Source organism: Nyctereutes procyonoides, unplaced genomic scaffold (genome assembly GCF_905146905.1).
Source record: "Nyctereutes procyonoides isolate TBG_1078 unplaced genomic scaffold, NYPRO_anot_genome, whole genome shotgun sequence".
Classification (NCBI taxonomy): domain Eukaryota; kingdom Metazoa; phylum Chordata; class Mammalia; order Carnivora; family Canidae; genus Nyctereutes; species Nyctereutes procyonoides.
The window spans coordinates 222306-240668 of NW_026575043.1; the positions used below are offsets into that span (position 1 = coordinate 222306).

Consider the following 18363-nt stretch of genomic DNA (forward strand, 5'->3'; position numbering starts at 1 on the left):
GAGAGAAGGCAAAGTCATAGGCAGAAGGAGAAACAGGCTCACTGCCGGGACCCTGATGTGGGACTCATCCCAGAATTCCGGGACCACGTCCTGAGACAAAGGCAGACACCCAACCGCTGAGCCACCTAGGTGTCCCAAGATGATTTATTTAAAGTTGTGTTGGAGGGTGTGGTTGGCCCTGGGCAGACGTGGAAACACAGAATTCTGATCACAGCATGCTATTTTCCTGAATAAGGTATTATTGTAACAATGCAAATTTAGATGAGAGTTTCTAGTTCTACCTAATTTGTATCCTTTACTGAACTTGAATGTCCAAAAAAAGCCTCTGCAGTGTTCATTTACCAACCAATTCTGGGGTAGAGCACTTCTGCTTCACTCAGAGAATTCTACACATGGCCACCCACATTCCTTAAGAAGGGATGTAATAACTTTACTCTGGCCTACTTTTTTTTTTTTTTTTTTAGCTAAATGAGATCAATAGGCAAAGATCATTACTCTGGGACCATGTGCAGGTTAGTTCTTTTCACAAAGATTTGGACCATCCTACTGTAAAGCTCCCATGTATCCCCCACTATTTTCCCTCACTTTGTAGGGGAGTCACTTCATTGTGGGCTAGAAATGCTTGACCCTAAAGATTTTTCCATCATGTGGCCACCTAGGTCATGTATCCCCGTGGTTTCTGCATAAAAGGACAGCTCTGCAAAAGTGAAGCCAGAGATGGACACTGGAAACCGTAGGAAATTCAACAGGGAGTTGAATCCTAGGCCCTCAGATTAAAAGTCTGTTGCTCTACCAACTGAGCACCATATCATAGCTGCTTTCCTCAAAATCCTAGTGAGAAAAAAGTATTGGTCCTGAGTCCAAATGTCTTCCTTATTTTATTAAGATTTTTAATGTCTTTATTTTTATTTTTTTAAGATTTTGTTTATTTATTCATGAGAGACATAGAAAGAGAGAGGCAGAGACACAGGCAGAGGAAGAAGCAGGCTCCATGCAGGAAGCCCAACACAGGACTTGATTCTGGGACCCCAGGACCACAACCAGAGCCAAAGGCAGATGCTCAATCGCTGAGCCAGCCAGGCATCCCAGAATGCCTTTCTTTTTAAATTCTGTTCATGTTCCTTTTACTTATTCCCAACTCCATTCCTTCCCCCTTTGTTTTTGTTTTTTTGCTTTATTTTTCCCTTGCCCCTTTGAATATGGCTCCAGACTATTTCTGCCCCCAGGTCATTGGCAAAAAGTAACTTACATCCTTGTTTTAATTTTTTTTTTAAGATTTTATTTATTTATTCATGAGAGACACACAGAGAGAGGCAGAGACACAGGCAGAGGGAGAAGCAGGCTCCACGCAGGGAGCCCGACGTGGGATTCGATCCCCAGTCTCCAGAATCACGCCCTGGCCTGAAGGAGGCGCTAAACCGCGGGGCCACTGGACCTGCCCGACATCCCTGTTTTAATGATGTAAGTGATTGTCATGAGATTCGTTTCTAATTATGCATTTATTCATGCCACCAGTAAAGGCAAATTTGAGGTGGTCTTCACAACTGTAGTACAATAAGATAAAATGGAAGAAGTTAATAGATTTAAGTCAAGATAAAGGGAGAATAGAGGTAGAAAATTAAGAAAGAAGTATGCATACTATAAATAGTGCCCCCAACCTCCCACATACTTCCAATAGAGCAGGTTGTAAATGGAGATGACCTCCTCAAGGGGCTGAGAAGAGACTTCTCCCAGAAAGTGTTGTTTAAACTGAGAATGAAAGGCTTCATATAATAAGTTGCGCAGAAACGTGGCTCCAGCATTCTAGGAGGAGCAAAGAAGACAGCACTTCCAGATAGTTGCAAGCAGGCCTGAAGTGCTGGCAGGCAGAAAGCTTTGGCAAGAATTGGTGGCAAGAAGGGGACAGGAACACAGGGCACAGGGAAGACTGACAGGCTCTGAGATTATTATGGCCAGGGGTGGAGAATAGAGACCTCACTCTTGCAGCAATGCAAAGTCACTGGGGATTTTAAGCAGAGAGAAATTACATGATCAGAGGTAATCTTGGAAAGATCATGCTGCTCTTGATGGGGGAACAGAGGACTAGCTGAGGACAAAGCACACTGACAAGTCCTTGAAACAGGCAGAGGGACCTTCCTCTATGGACTCAACTGCCCCAATGTTCATACTTTGCTAAGGGCAGAAGGCAATCTCAGCCTGACCCCCAGAAGCCTGTGAGTCTACTCCAACATATACAAATTCCTTCAGAAATTTCCTTGATCTCTAAACCTCCAAGGTACATGTTGGCAATCGTCCTCCAAGTGCATGGGCCACCGATACACATCTGAAGGGTCTCATGACTCAGGTTTTATCAGACAGTAATAAGGGACCTTTTCCCAAGAATAGCTAGCCCCCTCAAGGTCCTGGAAACCTTGCTTCCAAAATTCCTTTGTGTGTGTGTGTGTGTGTGTGTGTGTGTGTGTGTGTGTGTGTGCTCTTCTTTGCAATTGTATTTCAAATTCTGTCCAAAACAAGGCCCCAGAACTCCCAGGTTCAAGTATGTCCCCGAGCTTGGTCCACTGCTGCCTTATATTCATGTTTGAGTATTCATTCACCATTAAACCTCAGGATAGAAGATGTGACATAGCAGGACTCCTTCTTCCATGGCATGAGTCCTTTGCTGATTTGAGAGGTAGCAGTGGCAGCCAATGTGGAAAACACACTGGAACTTTTCCTTGGAACTGTGCTGTGGTCAGAAGTGTCTGCCAGGAGCACCATCACCTTTTCCTTGACCCTCCCTCTAGTTTCTGAAGATACAGCAGAAAATAATCTTCTTTGAAGATACTGGTAACAATTCCAGAAGACAAAACACATGCCACCAATGCATTGTGCTTTCAGATATTCTGGGTTTAATTCAGCTGCCAAATGAGCTGACTGATGCATTCACCTTACAGCTAGGTAAGCCCACCTCCTTGAGGAAGCCCACTCTGTTCTTGGTAGCAGTGTTTTCATGGTCTGGGGAGTTACTCTGAAAAAGAAACCACTGAAAATTGTCTTCAGGTGCAGCCTTGCAATGGTTCTCTGCACTAGTGAACTCACTCCATTAATCCTTTGGATGCGTGATGCGTACAATGAAGGCCAAGTAATGTTTATCTGGCACTTCTAAGCCACAAGGTTTCACTTCTAGGCATCTGAGGCACACCCTGTCACACTGCTGCCACCAGGAATCATGTAGGAACCACTCCAGTTGCTTAAACTTGAGCTTTTTTCCTTTCTTCTGCTCCTTCTTGTCCAAAAGCACCTGCTTTGCTTGAGTGGCTTTAAGGGCCTGATAAGCATTTCCCTTTTTCAGGAGATTTTCTAGAACCAAAGGGGTCTTCTTTCTTTGCTCTTGCTCTGCCATATTTCCTGAGCAACAACTACTGACTTCCAAAACTCCTTAGAGAGTACGCTATCCCCAAACCCCTCCCAACTCCCAGGTATATAATCAGCCTCCCCTCACAGGCCCAGGGCACCTGCTCTTCCTGCCCACGGGTCCTGTCCCTGTGCTTTAATAAAACCATCATTTTGCCCCAAAGACATCTAAAGAATTTTTTCTTGGTCATTGGCTCTGTACTTAACCTATATTCCAAAACTTCATCATTCTCACATAAAGAATGGGCCAGAATGGGGCAAGAGATGATGGGGACACAGAGATGGCCACTGTGCCATAGAAGGCCATGCAGATTTGGCCTAGTACCATGTGGCAGTAGGACAAGGGTACAGAGCAAAATGCTGTTCAACTGATTGCATTCAGGTTCCCTGACAAAGGTTTGGGAAATGTCATTGGCAGATGCCCAGCCCCAACATCACAGTGTAGGGTATACAAGAATGGATTGAAGCTGAGAGAGAAGAGATTCACAGGGAAGGACACAGCTTTGACTGGTGTCTGGCTTATAGTTGGTTCTTGGTAAATACCTGTTGAACACTTCCTATTGGATAAACTGAAATGTTAAGAGCGAGGTATTAAATATGAATCATGTTGAAGCAGGAGAGCTAGGTTCTTGTGTCACTGAGTCAAAGAATCAATCTCGTGGACAAAAGAGAATGAGTAAAGCAATAGTTTGATTAAGCAAGGATACAGAGAGAGCTCTGTATCTAAGAGCTCTTCTTAGAAGTGAGAGGAGTCCTGACATGGTTGCCAGCACTGAGCCCCCCACTGACAGTCTTTTTATTTATTTATGATAGTCACAGAGAGAGGCAGAGGGAGAAGCAGGCTCCATGCACTGGGAGCCTGATGTGGGATTTGATCCCCGTTCTCCAGGATCGGTCCCTGGGCCAAAGGCAGGCGCCAAACCGCTGCGCCACCCAGGGATCCCCAACAGTCTTTTTATTTGTCATAAAGAATATCTTTTCCACCCATACCTAGGGCGGGGTGGTCTGGTTTGTTTCCTTATCTCTTACTTCTCAGCATTTTGGGGACTTTGTTTTGTGAGCCTGATTCCACAGCTCCCTACCTATCTCTCCCTACCTAGCCCTGCCTGTCCCTAACTCATTGTTCATTCTGGAGTAGCGTGTTTATCTTCACTCTTTAAATATCACTTCCTTCTGCAACCAATTAAGCCGACTGTGCTCTTTCTCCATGGGGGCCCAGTGTGCCATGGCTGCAAACAGTAGCCTCCTTGGTAGTGTATGCAGCCTGTTGATTGTATGGGTTGCCCTAAGGGACCCTGGAGACAGCCCTTTATGGTCAACTTCGAGGTCTGACATCATGCTATCTCCAATCTAGGCTGCAGACAGGTATGCGAGGTGCCTTTGGGAAGCCCCAGGGCACAGTAGCCAGGGTCCACACTGGCCAAGTCATCATGTCCATCTGTACCAAGCTGCAGAACAAGGAGCATGTGATTGAGGTCCAAGGGCCAAGTTGAAGTTCCCTGGCCGCCAGAAGATCCACATCTCCAAGAAGTGGGGCTTTACTAAGTTTAATGTGGACGAATTTGAAGATACGGTGGCCGAAAAGCAGCTCATCCCAGATGGTTGTGGGGTCAAATACATCCCTAATCGTGGCCCCTTGGACAAATGGAGGGCTCTGCACTCATGAGAACCTTGCTCCACCCGAACTCTATTCATGCCCACCAATAAATCCTGCTTCCTGTCAATAAATAAATAAATAAATAAATAAATAAATAAATAAATCACTTCCTATTTGTTCCCTTCTTGTTTCTCTTTGGTGACTTAATGTCCAGTAAACAGTACTAGAGGCAGGAAAAGAAGGACAGACAATGTAACGAGACTGAGGGGGGCATTTTTTTACACATAGGATGTCATTGGTGAGCTGGTGGTAACAATTAAGAAGAATGGTAAGAGAGGACCAATCAGTAATTAATAGAAATGTATTGTGCACCACCCTACAGTCTCCCCATCCCCAAACGGTTTGTCCCTCCTCCTCTCAGCACCCAAGAGCCAGTAAGTTTCTTGACCCCGGTGTCAAACAACTCCAAGCCTATCTGAAGAACATTTTGAAAATCTACTAGCTGTATCTGCAATTGGTATAAGAAAGAACCCGAAGGATTTCGGAGTATTGAATGCTTAGTAGAAAATCACTATTTTGTAACTGAACATACACGTTCTGTTAAACAGCAAATTGCCCGTCAGTCTTCTCAAGCAATTTCCTCCATTGAAAAATAAAAGATAAATTGTACACTTTTACATTGAAAGCAGACGAAAAACGTGTTGCCCCCTCTGAGGCTCGAACTCAGGACCTTCAGATTATGAGACTGACGCGCTGCCTGCTGCGCTAAGGAGGCGGCCGCCTGCCCCCGCTCCCCGGCACCGTGTCGTCTCCTATCTGCGAACTGGGGTTCCTAAACAATTCACGCCAAGTTATCCCCGGTTTGCCGGCCAGAGCTGCGCAGGACAAAGCAGCCCGGCCGGCGCTCGGCGGCCTCTCCCGCGGTCTCGGGGCGGTGCGCGCCCCTGCGCACCCGCGACAGGCGCCCCATCCCGGGCACTTGTACCCTCCCGGCGGCGGGACGCAGCCGGCGGGAGCGCGCTCTTGCTCCGCGGTGCGGTCGCGGGATTCTCCCCTTGCTCCTGTTCCTCCTTAAGCTACGGGGCTCCCCATCGGCCGGACGTGCTCGCTCCTGAAGTGGGGAGCTCACTTCTGCGGTCTCAGCTCCTCCGCGCCCACACCCTCGCTGCGTTTTGGTGACCTGCGGGACCGCCTGGAGCCGGTGGAGGACGGGCCCGAGTCCCACGCGAGCCGAGGGCCGAGGGCTGAGGGTTATAGGGGCTGGGGGCGGCGCGGGGACACTCAGGTCGGAGAAGTGCAAGCAGCCCTCCGAGCGCAGGCGGTAGCGTGGCCGAGCGGTCTAAGGCGCTGGATTAAGGCTCCAGTCTCTTCGGGGGCGTGGGTTCGAATCCCACCGCTGCCAGGGTGTCTTTTTACAGCCATTTGGCTGTGTACGCGTCCCTGTCACTCGCATTGTAGACAGTTATCACAGGCTCCAAAGTCTAGGCGGGACCCCTTAGGGGTTTTCCCAGAGGTCACAGCGCCCGTGCACCCCGCCCCCACCCACTCACGATGGGTCTTCAATTATTTCAATGAGCAAGAAGGTGACGAGCATCTGCGTGTGGTACTGACCCCCTCCATCATTGCAGTTTCACCCCCCACAAGCATCCAGCACCAACAGACCTTCCTTTAATTCACTCTTTTATTTTAGAAAATATTTGTTGGTCACCTACTATGTGCCAGGTGCTTTCTCAGGCCGCGCAGATACAGCAGTCCTTAGTACGTTTAATCTATAAACGAAGGAAGAGCGTCGGTGTCCCTGAACCCCCGGTTCCCCGCAGGCCTGCACCCTCGGATTTCACGTTCTCAACCTTCCCTGTGCAAACCCTATCCTGGGGTCGCCCCGCCTCGCTCCTGCTCCAGCCCCGCCTCGCCCTGCCTCACCCTACTCCCGCTCAGGCCCCGCCCCACCTCGCCCCGCCCCGCCCCTTCCCTCCTCACCCCTCCACGCCCTCTCTCAGCGCCCCCCACCACCAGAGGCCGCCGCCCCTCCGCGCGTCTCTGTGCCCTAGACTGGGCTCCCCCGGTTCCTGCTCCCAGCACTTCCCTCTGTCCTCAAGCCATCATCCTCGAGGTCTCAGTTTAGAAGCTGCTTTTTCCTGGAAGCCTCCCGGGATCTACCCTTCCGAAATCACCGTTAGCCGCGGGAGACAGGGAGAGAACAGCAAGGTTCCCTGCCCTGGTGCCTGTACGGAAGACGAGCATTAGACGCATACGCGCCCCAGGATGACACAACTCCTGTGGAGTTGTTCAACTCCTATGAATCACATCTTAGGTATACTGTGGCCAGAACAAAGAATGTAACCGAGCCGTACAACTGCACGAGGTATGGAAGGACACGCTTCGGATTGCTCCTGGTGTGACAGTGTCGGAGAAGGGGGGGAGGGTTATAAATTTTACCTGACACACTTCTGCCTAAGTTGTTAGAGTGGGTGGAGATTTGTTTCATAAGTCAAATACGTGGATTCATAAATTTATATATGAATTTTTAAAAATCCCAATCTGATAAACAGCAAAGGAGAAATGCAGGGCGTGGTGCCCTGGCGGGCTTGGCTCATTGCTACCTGCCCCCTCTCTGGCAGGGCTGGCAGGCTCCATTACCATTCAGTCCATCATTCCGCATCTACCATAACTTTCGGAAACTTTTGTGTAATTGTCTGCTTTTCCTCATGCATTGTAAGATTTGTCAGATACAGAACAGTATCCCTATTGCTTCCCCATATCAGGAAAACTGAATAAATATTTGTGGCAAATTTCAATGAATAAATACATGAAAGAATAACTTTCTAATTTGTGGGGTAAGCAGTGCCTACAGAGCTGAGAACCTGGGAGGACCCTGAGATCTTCAGTCTTATGAAGGGCCAGGTGTTCTGAAGCCCCCTTTCTCTGGGAACCTGCAGTGATCTTGGTTGTGGACTGCTGGTTCTGCCACACTGGCTTGCTCTTTCTGTGTTCAGCTCTGCAAGCCATTCTTGGGTAGATCACCAGAGAACAGATGGCTTCTGGATTGTGGGGCCCAGGCATCTGTCCACCCTTCCCAAGATGTTCCCTTAGGTGGTCTTCATTTGTTTGCATTCACCCTGTGATATTTGTTAACCACATGGGCAATCCAAGGGAAAGGTACAGGCTTTTGAATTCCACACTCAAAAATAAACCAACCCATGGCCATCTGCCCTGTTTTCCAGATCTTTACCCACTATCCTTTCCTAGGGAATAAATGTGCTAAGGCTGAAAAAGCAGTCATTTATACCCCCTCCCCCTTGCCTATCCTCAGAGAGTAGTTTAAAGTTAAATAATGGGCTTTTGATGTCCTGGTATCCCTTTAAAACCAGTGGTCATTTTTCTTATTCTTTAAGAAATAAGATTATAGCTCATGGGAATAAAAAGGATCCCACCTGTACTGGGGAGAAAAGACTTGGTTCATTGCTCAGATAGATCTAAGATAGCTTAGGCCATCTTGAAGGCCAGGAGACTCATGGACATGGAATGGAGAAGTGTGTGTGTGTATAATAAACAGGAGAACCTCACAGTTACCTGGCCAAAAGTCTTCGTTTCACTGCTTCTCTCCCCACCATGTTTCTTGGGCAGCTATTTAGTGACAGGTACCTTGCTTGGTTGGAGATCTAGCAAAACGATGAGTTGCAGAAAATGATTCAGGGATGCCTTCGCAATTCAGCCTTGGGAGACTCACTGAGGCATATTGAGAACAGGTGGTCAAGACTTCATATTTAGCTTAAGTGAGGAGCATTTTATACTTGGGTGTGGCTTCCAGCCATGCTGTATATATTATCTCTTTATTATGTGTTGTTCTTACACTTACTAGGTAAACAATCATGTTATCCTAATGAAGTTAAGATTTGGAAAAAAAAATAGGTGAGTATGCGCAGCACTACGGTGTCGACTTGTGTTCATCCACACTGGAGGACCCCTATCTATGGTTCCATTTGAACACTAGAATGTCCACCTGGGAGCTGTGACCCAGAAAGGACAAAAACAAAGAAAGCAAAACAAAAGATGCAACAGCCATCCCCCTCACCCTTGTCAGATTTAGCCCAAGGAAGGAAGGAAAAGGAAACCCTCCCAAAGGTCTAACACTGGGCTATCCCACTGAATATTCACACACTCCTTTTATCTGTGCCCTCAAGAAACACGCATTGGTTAAGCTTCCATTAGTCCCAGACTTGTGGTGTCAAAGAGGAAAGGGACCGGCGGGCACTTGGTACTTTCTGGAGTGGGGCCACAGATCTTCGGGTTTGAAACCCAGAATTACAACTGAGCAGGAAAGCACCTAGACAACGCTGGGTCGCCCTCGAAGGGTCTGCAGGTACTTTGAGTAAGTGAAGCTACAGAGAGGAAATGTTCTATTTTTCCTTTCTCTCTTTGGAACCGTGACATGAAAATCCAACTTGCCTTTGCGTGGGTCAGAAATGAAGGCTAAATCAAAACCAGCAAAAGAATATCCTCAGAACCCTTCGCTGCCCCTGCCCGGGGAGTTAGGTGCGGTGGAAGCCCCTCCCACCACCTGTCACCCATCTGACGCTCCAGTGTCTGGATCGTCCATCGCCTAGAGGCTGGAAAGTGCACAGATTTTCCACCTGCCCCACGACCGCCAAAAAATGCCCTCTTAGATTAAAAAAAAAAATCAGGAAGAAGAGACAGAACTTTTGTCTAAAGTGGTGCCTCATTCTTCAGGTATATTCCGCACAGCTCTCACTTACACACACACACACACACACACACACACACACACACACACACACAGACACGCAAGGGCACAAAGGAAGAGATTTCAGATGGACAGTGTGAAGGAGCGCCGCCGAGTGGGGTTCCATGGTGTAATGGTTAGCACTCTGGACTCTGAATCCAGCGATCCGAGTTCAAATCTCGGTGGAACCTTCCTTTTTATCTTTTTTACCTGCCTTCCCATCTTCGCTCTGGGCCCTTAGATTTTTGAGGGGCTGGAGCAGGTCCCCGGGATGGGGACCGGCTGTGTGGCTCCCACGTCCCGGCGTCCACGTCCCGGATCCATGCGCGCCCGGGCAAGCGCCTGCGATGAACAGAGGGTGCGGGAGGGACGTGGTCCCCGGTCACTGTCACCGAAGCGGGGAAGGAAAGGGACAGCCTCCCTAAGGCCCGGCTTCAGGGTCGCAAAAGGAAAAGCAGACAGAAGACAGAAGGAGAACAGTTGAGATCAGAGGCGGGCAAAAAGGGCGTGTCAGAAGTGGGATTCGAACCCACGCCTCCATGCGGAGACCAGAACCCTCCTTCGAGGAAGCAGAGCTTGAGTCTGGCGCCTTAGACCACTCGGCCATCCTGACACCCAGAAACCCAGGCCCCAAATGGATATAATCTTCCATTGTTATAAATGAGCAGCCAGTATAACCCACGAGACTCCTCTACGGGTTAGGATCCAGCCGAGGAGTGAGGATGGACTGACTCGCTTTCCCGGCGGAGCAGGCACTTGGAGCGAAGTCGTGAGGCTTTGCTCTCCACGCAGGCTGCCATTCGGATTCCTCTGCAGTCCCCTGCCTTCCCTGCCCTGCCGGGAGCCCAGCGCGTGGGACGCGGCTCTGGAAAAACGCGCGGAGCTCAGCAGGGAGGTGGGCGAGCGAGCGTAGACTGGGGAGAGCGGAGGGCAAGGCGCGCGGCCCAAAGCAGCAGGTGGCGGCGCGCGCCCAGGACGGCGGCGGGGGTGGGGGGATGTCTTCACGCACCCTCCCCGAGGATCCCAGAGCCCCGGAGAGGTCCTCCGGCTCCGCGCGCGTCCCGCGGGAGGCCAGGGTGCGCGGGTGCAGAGAACCGACACGGACACCGAAGTCTACCGTGCAGGCCCAGCAACCACGCGGCAGGCCCCCGCGCGTCCCCGACTCTCCCCCCTGCGAGCTTGCTCCACCGCGCACACCTCCCACAGGCCGGTCTGCAGGTCCTTGTTTCAAGCAGGAACGACACACAAAAGTCGTTGGAGGTTTGTGAAAATATTTCCAGGGTAAAGACGAAAACTAACCGGAGGTGGAAGAAGAGCTAAAGCGAAACAAACACAAGCGGGAAACTGGATTTTTAGAAAATTAGAATTAAGTCCTCAGTGAGGTAAGAGGAGATAGAGTGTTTGTGACACAAGAAGAGAAGGGGAAGTCTTAAAATTAATATTATGGTGGCAGAGATTTATTTTTAAGACTTTCTAAATAGGTTGCGGCCATCTCCTGCAAAGTGTGGGGTGGATATGGAAAGCAGGGGACAGTCCAGAAGAAAATAAAAGGGTATTTGGTAAAAGGCACGCCATCAAAACACCGGGGCTTGCAGGAAGAGAAGAGGAGAAAATGAAAAGGAGAGCAACACGTGACACGGGGTAGTTCTGCAGACCCGGAGACCCTCCATCTCCAGACGAACACGGGTCCACTCGCGGCCCGCGTGGTGGCGGAGAAGGAAGCCCCACACTGAAGCGCATCAAGAAACAGCAGGACCTGGGGGATGAGGTGAAGATCCTGCAAGCTTCCAGAGAGGAAACGGGAAAGGCGGCATCTCAAGGGCTGGGATGAGAAGGGCACCCTCTCTGCAGACACCGGGAAGCCTGAGACCGAGCCGCGGTGTCCCGGCCACCGCCGCCTGAAATCCAAACCGCGCGAGGGACCCCAGCGCCCAGGCGCCGCCAGCCAAGTGCGCGCGGGCGGCCAGGTTTCCAAGTCCTTCTCCCTGGAGGCTTCGGAGACATTGTTCCGCCGAACGTGAATTCCAGGGAGGAAGCGGAAGATGTGAAATCGGGACTAGGGGACCCGCCGCAGGGACGAGTTCCAGGGGGCGTGAGGAGGGGGCAGACGCGGGGCCCCGCGACCACAGGGGATCAGCGAGCGGTTGCGGCTCAGGATTCAACGCAGGCAAGAGTCAGCAGAGAAACAGGAAGCAGGTAGGTCTCCTGCAGGAGCAAAGGCTGTCAAAGGAAGGAAAAGTAATGATGGTGTATCGTATTAGGAAAATAGTAGAAAGTCATAATGACGAGAACTCAACATTGATTTAACTAAAAGTGAAATATATATTTGAGAATTTAATCAGTATTTGTGGAATTAACGAATAACTGAGTAAATAAATATATCAACAAAAAGCTGTCCACGAAGAACCAATGCCCAAATATAAAGGATTCTTAGGGATATATTCTTATAATAAATAAATTTTCATGAATATATTCTTTTCATGTCTCTCAATCTGTCCTTTGCTTAGCTAAGGACAAATTGAATCTTCCCTAAAATGCCATCATGAAGACAAATAATAATCTTAATGGTCCATTAGAACCTCACAGAAATCTTTAAAAGCTGCCAAAACCACCCCAACATATATGAATTAATGTAAATTTTATAATTAATTAAAAGATACAACCAAATTTGGTGAACTGGTTTTCCATGACTGCATCTACCTTCTGCTTTTAGGGACACAGAGCTAAAAGGAAGTGATGAGACATATATGCATTTGCAAATTGATGATACAGCTTTTTTTTCAAGGAGCCCACCCAGCAAGGAGCCCTGTGGGACTGGATCCTTGGAATCCAGGGTTAGGCCCTGAGCCAAAGGCAGAGGCTCAACTGCTGAGCTGCCCAGGCATGCCAATGATACAGCTTTTCAATAAATGGTGCTGGACCAACTGGGGAAAAAAATAAATCTAGATTCCTATCTCACACTTGTTAAATAACAAAAATTCAACTGTCTATATTTTAAAGATCTAGTTGGCTTTATTAATCGACTCCTGGATTGGGCAGCATCCCATCCAGCCAAGTAGAGAGGAGCTCCAAAGGGTTACAGAAAGGGGGTGGTTTTCAAAGGCAGGACAAGAAAGTCATCAACAGAAAAAGATTATTTCAGAGTCAGTCACCTTCATTTGGGGACATAAAGGGGACACCTTTAATAGGTGGGTGACTTCATCTTCCTTTGGGGGATGAAGGGGCCCTGTGATAGATTACCTCACTGGCACTGACCAGGAAATTCTGTGTGGTCTGGTTAAACTTAACATTCCTGGGAGTTGAGGCTGCACTCAGGACAGGGATTAGTTTTGGCCTATTGACTTGCTTCCTTAACCTAACTGGTGCCATTTTGGGATTGCAGTTTTCTTTTTAACATAGCAAACCCAGAGATGAATTAAAAATGGGTCATACACCTAAATATGAAAGGGAAAGTAAAGCTTCTAGAAGAAGAATATCTTAATGAACTCCAGGTAGGCAAAGGTTTCAAAAACAGCAATAGTAACCAAAAAAGAAGTAAGTTGATAAAGTGGAATTCATCAAAACTGAAAACTACTCATCAAAAAGATAATTAAAAAGTTAAAAGGGAAGCCATAAGCTGGGAGAATATATTTGCTATATACATATCTGACAAAGGACTCATTCTAAATATATAAAGCATGACTACAAATCAACAAGAAAAAGACAAATACCTTATTTTTTAATGGGCTAAAGACTTCATCAGGCACTTCACTAACGAGGCCATTCTAATGCTCAGGAACCATGTGAAAATATATTCAATATCATTATTTATCAGGGAAATACAGATTAAAATCAAAATCACAATGAGTTACCATTACAAATCTACTCAAATGGCCAGTATATATATATATTTAACTCACCAAATATTGGTGTGAAAAGTAATTTGAATTCTACATACAAGCAAAATCATATGGTATTTATCTTTCCCTGACTTTTTTTTAAAGATTTATTTATTTATTTATTTATTTATTTATTTATTTATTTAGACATACACACAGAAAGAGGCAGAGACACAGGCAGATGGAGAAGCAGGCTCCCTGGGGGGAACCTGATGCAGGACTCAATCCCAAGACCCTGGGATCAGGCCCTGAGCCAAAGGCATATGCTCAACCGCCAAGCCATCCAGGCATCCCTCTCTGATTGACTTATTTCACTTAGCATTATACATTCTAGCTCCATCCATGTTGTTGCAAATGGCAATATTTCATCCTTTCTGATGGCTGAGTAATATTCCATTATATATATACCACATCTTCTTTTTTTTTCATTTTTTAATTTTTTATTTATGATAGTCACACACAGAGAGAGAGGCAGAGACACAGGCAGAGGGAGAAGCAGGCTCCATGTACCAGGAGCCCGACGTGGGATTCGATCCTTGGTCTCCAGGATCACGCCCTGGGCCAAAGGCAGGCGCTAAACTGCTGCACCACCCAGGGATCCTATACCACATCTTCTTTATCCATTCATCTGTCCATGGATCTTGGGCTATTTCCATAATTTTCCTATTGTAGATAATGTTGCTATAGACATTGGGGAGGACATACCCCTTCAAATCTGTGTTTTTGTATCCCTTGGGTAAATACTTAGTACTGCAATTGCTAGATCATGGAGTAGGTCTATTTTTAACTTTTTGAGGAACTTCCACACTGTTTTCCAGAGTGGCTGCACCAGCTTGCATTCCCATCAGCAGTGTAAGAGAGTTCCCTTTCTCCACATCCTGGCCAACATCTGTCGTTTCCTGAGTCAATTTTAACCATTCTGATTAGTGTGAGGTGGTATCTCATTGTAGTTTTGTGTATGATTCCATTTAATACGAGTTCAAGAACAGGTGAAATTAATGTGTCTGGAAATTTAGAACAGTGGTTTCCTTTGAATAACTCTTGGGGGTGGGTATTGATGGAGGGGGAGCATAAGGGAGACTCTGGGATCCTGAAAATATTCTTCATTATGATCTGAATGATGACTACACACATAACAGTTCAATTACACTACACATTGAGAAGTTGTACACTTCATGTGTATTTCAAAATTACAGTATAAGATAGTTTCTTACTCAGGGTCAATTAGATGCTCCACAGTATAAGTTCTGAACATGTTACAAGAAGGGAGGAATTGTCGTATCTTGGGAAGATAAAGGTTTTTGAGAGGCTGAGTCTGAGGAAGCAGGTCAACTGCTAGGAGAGCAGGGGCAACTGCTTATTCAAGTTCAGCACAGAAACAAAAGAGAAACAGTCCTGGAGCTCAAAACAGTGGTGTAACCTTCAGGGCCAGTGCATTCCGGGTCCTTGGATGATTTCTTCTTTCCATCCAGAGTGTCACTCCTACTCCTGATGGTCACAATTACATACTGATTCGCCTGATCACCTAATGCTGCTCCTTATTATAATTATTTCATCCCAGGTAACAAAGTACACCCAAATCAGGGCTCATCGGGGTGACTTCGCTTCTGCACGAGCATCAACCTGTAAGAATGCAGCTGTGCGGCAGTTGGGTAGCTCTTCATTCACCTAAAGCCTTTGTCAGGGAATGGCTAGACACATGGGCTCAGCTGAGCCCTTGCCCCCTCTGTAGAGTCCCATGGTAGAGTAGTCAAATGTTGTTATAGACTGAATCGTGCCTTCTCAAGTTCGTATGCTAAAGCTCTAACCCCCAGTGTGACTGGTAGATTAAAGTTAAATGAGGTCATAAGGAGGGGGCCTCCTACAATGGGACTGGTGTCCTGAGAAGAAGAGGAAGAGCTACTGGGAGTGAATGTGCACAAAGAAAAGGCCATACCAAGGACCCAGAGGGAGTGGCCACCTGCATGCTAAGGACAGAGGCCTCAGGAGAAGCCAAGTCTGCTGACACTCTGATCCAGGACTTCCAGTTTCCAGAAAATAAACTGAGAAAATAAATCTCTGTGTGTAAGCCACCCGGTCTGGTATTGTTATGGCAAACCAAGCACACTAAGACATCTTCCCTGGTGGCTGAGGACTCTAAGAGACCAAGGCAGGGTCTTTCTCACTCAGGCTGGGCCAAGCACAGCTGAATTTCTGCTGTACTCTGTTGATCAGCTATTTGCAGGCCAGCCCAGATTCAAGGGGGTAGAGGAAACCCCATGTCCTGATGGCACAGTGTACCAATGGGGAGGAAAGAAGCTGATGGTGAGCACCGTGGAGGCAGCTCCCACCCGCCCCACCCAGCCCCCAGTGCTGATGAGCTCCCCAAGGGCAGGGATCTTGTCTAGTGTGTTTACCAGACACCCTCTGCTCATATCAAAGTGCCTGTATTCAACAAAATCCCCCAAACCCTTGTTGTTTAAAAGGACAAGTCAGGAACACCTGGGAGATCAGTCCATTAAGCATCTAACTTTGGCTCAGGTTATGTTCTTAGGGTCTTGGATCAGCCTGAAGATGTCCCCACGTCTGGCATTGGGCATTGGCATTGGGCTCCCTGCTCATGGGGAGTCTGCTTTCCCTCTGCCCCTTCCCCTGCTTATGTGCTTGCTCTCTCTCTCTCAAATATATAAGTACAGTTTTTTTTTTAAGATTTATTTTATTTATTCATTCATGAGAGACACAGAGAGAAAGGCAGACACATAGGCAGAGGGAGAAGCAGGCTCCCAGCAAGGAGCCTGATGTGGGACTTGACCCCTTGGAAGCCAAAATGATCAGTGCTGTCTGTCCACATTTTCTTCACTCTTAAACTTCTAGAAGTCAGATTCTCTCACAGTTTAAAATATCCTCCCAATGGTTTAATTATTACCACGTCCATAGGCAGCCACAAAGGATTTGAGATGTTTGAAAAGAATGCAATCAGACATGAGAGTTTTAAATTTTGGAAAGAAAAAAAGTCTGAGGAGGAAGAATGCCTCAAGTTCTTAGCTTCTAACCCTTTGGTTTCTTGCCTGGCTCCCTAAAATCCCTCCCTTTTTATAACTCTGAAATTATCTCTACTATATTTTCTGCTTATAAAATAGCATATGTTTGTAGTAAAAATAAAACATACATTGCAGAAAAATACAACCTAGAAAGCAGATATCAACCATAATCTATTCCTTCCTCCCAGGCCTTCTGACACCTCATACCCAATTTTAAAACGATTTTACTTATTTGTTTGAGAGAGAGGAAGAGAGGGGATCTCAAGCACACTTCTTCCTGAGTGCAGAGCCTAATGAGGGGCTGGAGCCCAGGACCCTGAGATCAGGATGTGAGCCAAATCCAAGAGTTGTATGCCTAATCGATGGGGCCACCCAGGCACTCCTGGCATATCACACCCTTATTAATTTGGGCTACATTCCTCTACATATTTTTTAGTGTGTACATTTGTACATTATTATCTTACGAAAAAATTAATTCACTCTATGCAGTGTACTGCAACTTGTTTCTAACAAACAACATAATGTGGGTGTCTTTTCCCATCAGTACAAACATTTTTTTTTAAAAGATCTGATTTTAGAGAGAGCGAGTGAGAGCCAGAAAGATCACAAAGGGAGAGGCAGAGGGAGAAGCCTCGCTGCTGAGCAGGGAGCCTGATGCAGGACTCAATCCCGGACACTGAGATCATGACCTGAGCCAAAGGCAGACGTTCAACCAACTGAGCCACTCAGGCATCCCACACATGTTGTTTTTAATGACAGAATCATGTTGTATCATGTACCATATTTTTTAAACTAATACATTTTTGATGATTTTTTTCTTTGCTGTTTTCTTTTTAACTACTTTGGTTCTCCTTGTTTTTCTAGATAAAAAAAAACTAGATTTGAATAGTAAATAAATCTGAAAATAGCAAGATGAATGATATAATGGAAATTTTCAAATGCTGAGGAATGGACAGACTGTTATCTCAAAATGATATACTTTATATTTCTTTTACTGCGAGAAGAAACTTCAGAGCATATTTGTAAATGGACCAATATTTCTCAAATCAGAAAGTAAATTCCTGAAACAAAACCCATTCCTTTAGTCAGGCAAAAGCATTTTTTAAAGTTTAAAGTAGAATATCCATTTTTCTGTGCAGAAAGGAGTACTTTATATGCTTGAGAACTTTTTTTTAAGATTTTATTTATTTATTCATGAGAGACACAGAGAGAGAAGCAGAGACATAGGCAGAGGAAGAAGCAGGCTCCCTGTGGAGAGCCTGATGCAGGACTTGATTCCAGGACCCTGGAAGACAGACAGATGCTTAACCTCTGAGCCACCCTGGCATCCCTATCCTTGAGAATACATTCATGTCCTTATATATTTTTTATTTGCCTTAGATAACAAAGGCATGCACATGGTGCAAAATAAAGATACAAAAGATAACTATTTACTCTGACACAGAAATGCCTCCAGATTACTAGGAACATGACCATTTCTCTCTAGAATTTTTAAATTATGGACCTAGCAAGCCCTCCATCTTGCTTTCCTCCCACCCCTACCCCCAAACCCCCTACCCCCAGCCATCTATCCCCTCCATATCCACCAGAGAGCAAAGGAAAGAAACTTAGAGGCTGCTGGGCTCTTTTGTCTCCTTTCACGCACTGCTCATCCAAGCTGCAGTAAGATCAACGATGGAAGAGCAGGCTTTTTACTTATTTACTTAATAAAGTTTGAGACATTTCTGATAT

The 18363-nt window shown here is 46.7% G+C and overlaps 5 non-coding genes and 1 pseudogene across 5 annotated transcripts; 4 read left to right on the top strand and 2 right to left on the bottom strand.

The window, feature by feature from the left end:
- The first annotated feature begins 3110 nt into the window (after positions 1 to 3110).
- Positions 3111 to 5059, top strand: LOC129507832 (60S ribosomal protein L10-like; annotated as a pseudogene).
- Positions 4567 to 4700, top strand: LOC129508457 (small nucleolar RNA SNORA70). Its single transcript, XR_008664191.1, has one exon. It is a non-coding gene; the product is annotated as a small nucleolar RNA SNORA70 (small nucleolar RNA).
- Positions 5060 to 5692: 633 nt separating the features above from the next.
- On the bottom strand, positions 5693 to 5765 carry TRNAM-CAU (transfer RNA methionine (anticodon CAU)). The gene has a single exon. It is a non-coding gene; the product is annotated as a tRNA-Met (tRNA).
- A 545-nt stretch (positions 5766 to 6310) lies between these two features.
- TRNAL-AAG (transfer RNA leucine (anticodon AAG)) lies at positions 6311 to 6392 on the top strand. Its single transcript has one exon. It is a non-coding gene; the product is annotated as a tRNA-Leu (tRNA).
- Positions 6393 to 9853: 3461 nt separating this feature from the next.
- On the top strand, positions 9854 to 9925 carry TRNAQ-CUG (transfer RNA glutamine (anticodon CUG)). The gene has a single exon. It is a non-coding gene; the product is annotated as a tRNA-Gln (tRNA).
- Positions 9926 to 10242: 317 nt separating this feature from the next.
- TRNAL-CAA (transfer RNA leucine (anticodon CAA)) lies at positions 10243 to 10347 on the bottom strand. The gene is made up of 2 exons: positions 10310 to 10347; positions 10243 to 10288 (listed from the first exon to the last, which is right to left on the bottom strand). It is a non-coding gene; the product is annotated as a tRNA-Leu (tRNA).
- Positions 10348 to 18363: the final 8016 nt, after the last annotated feature.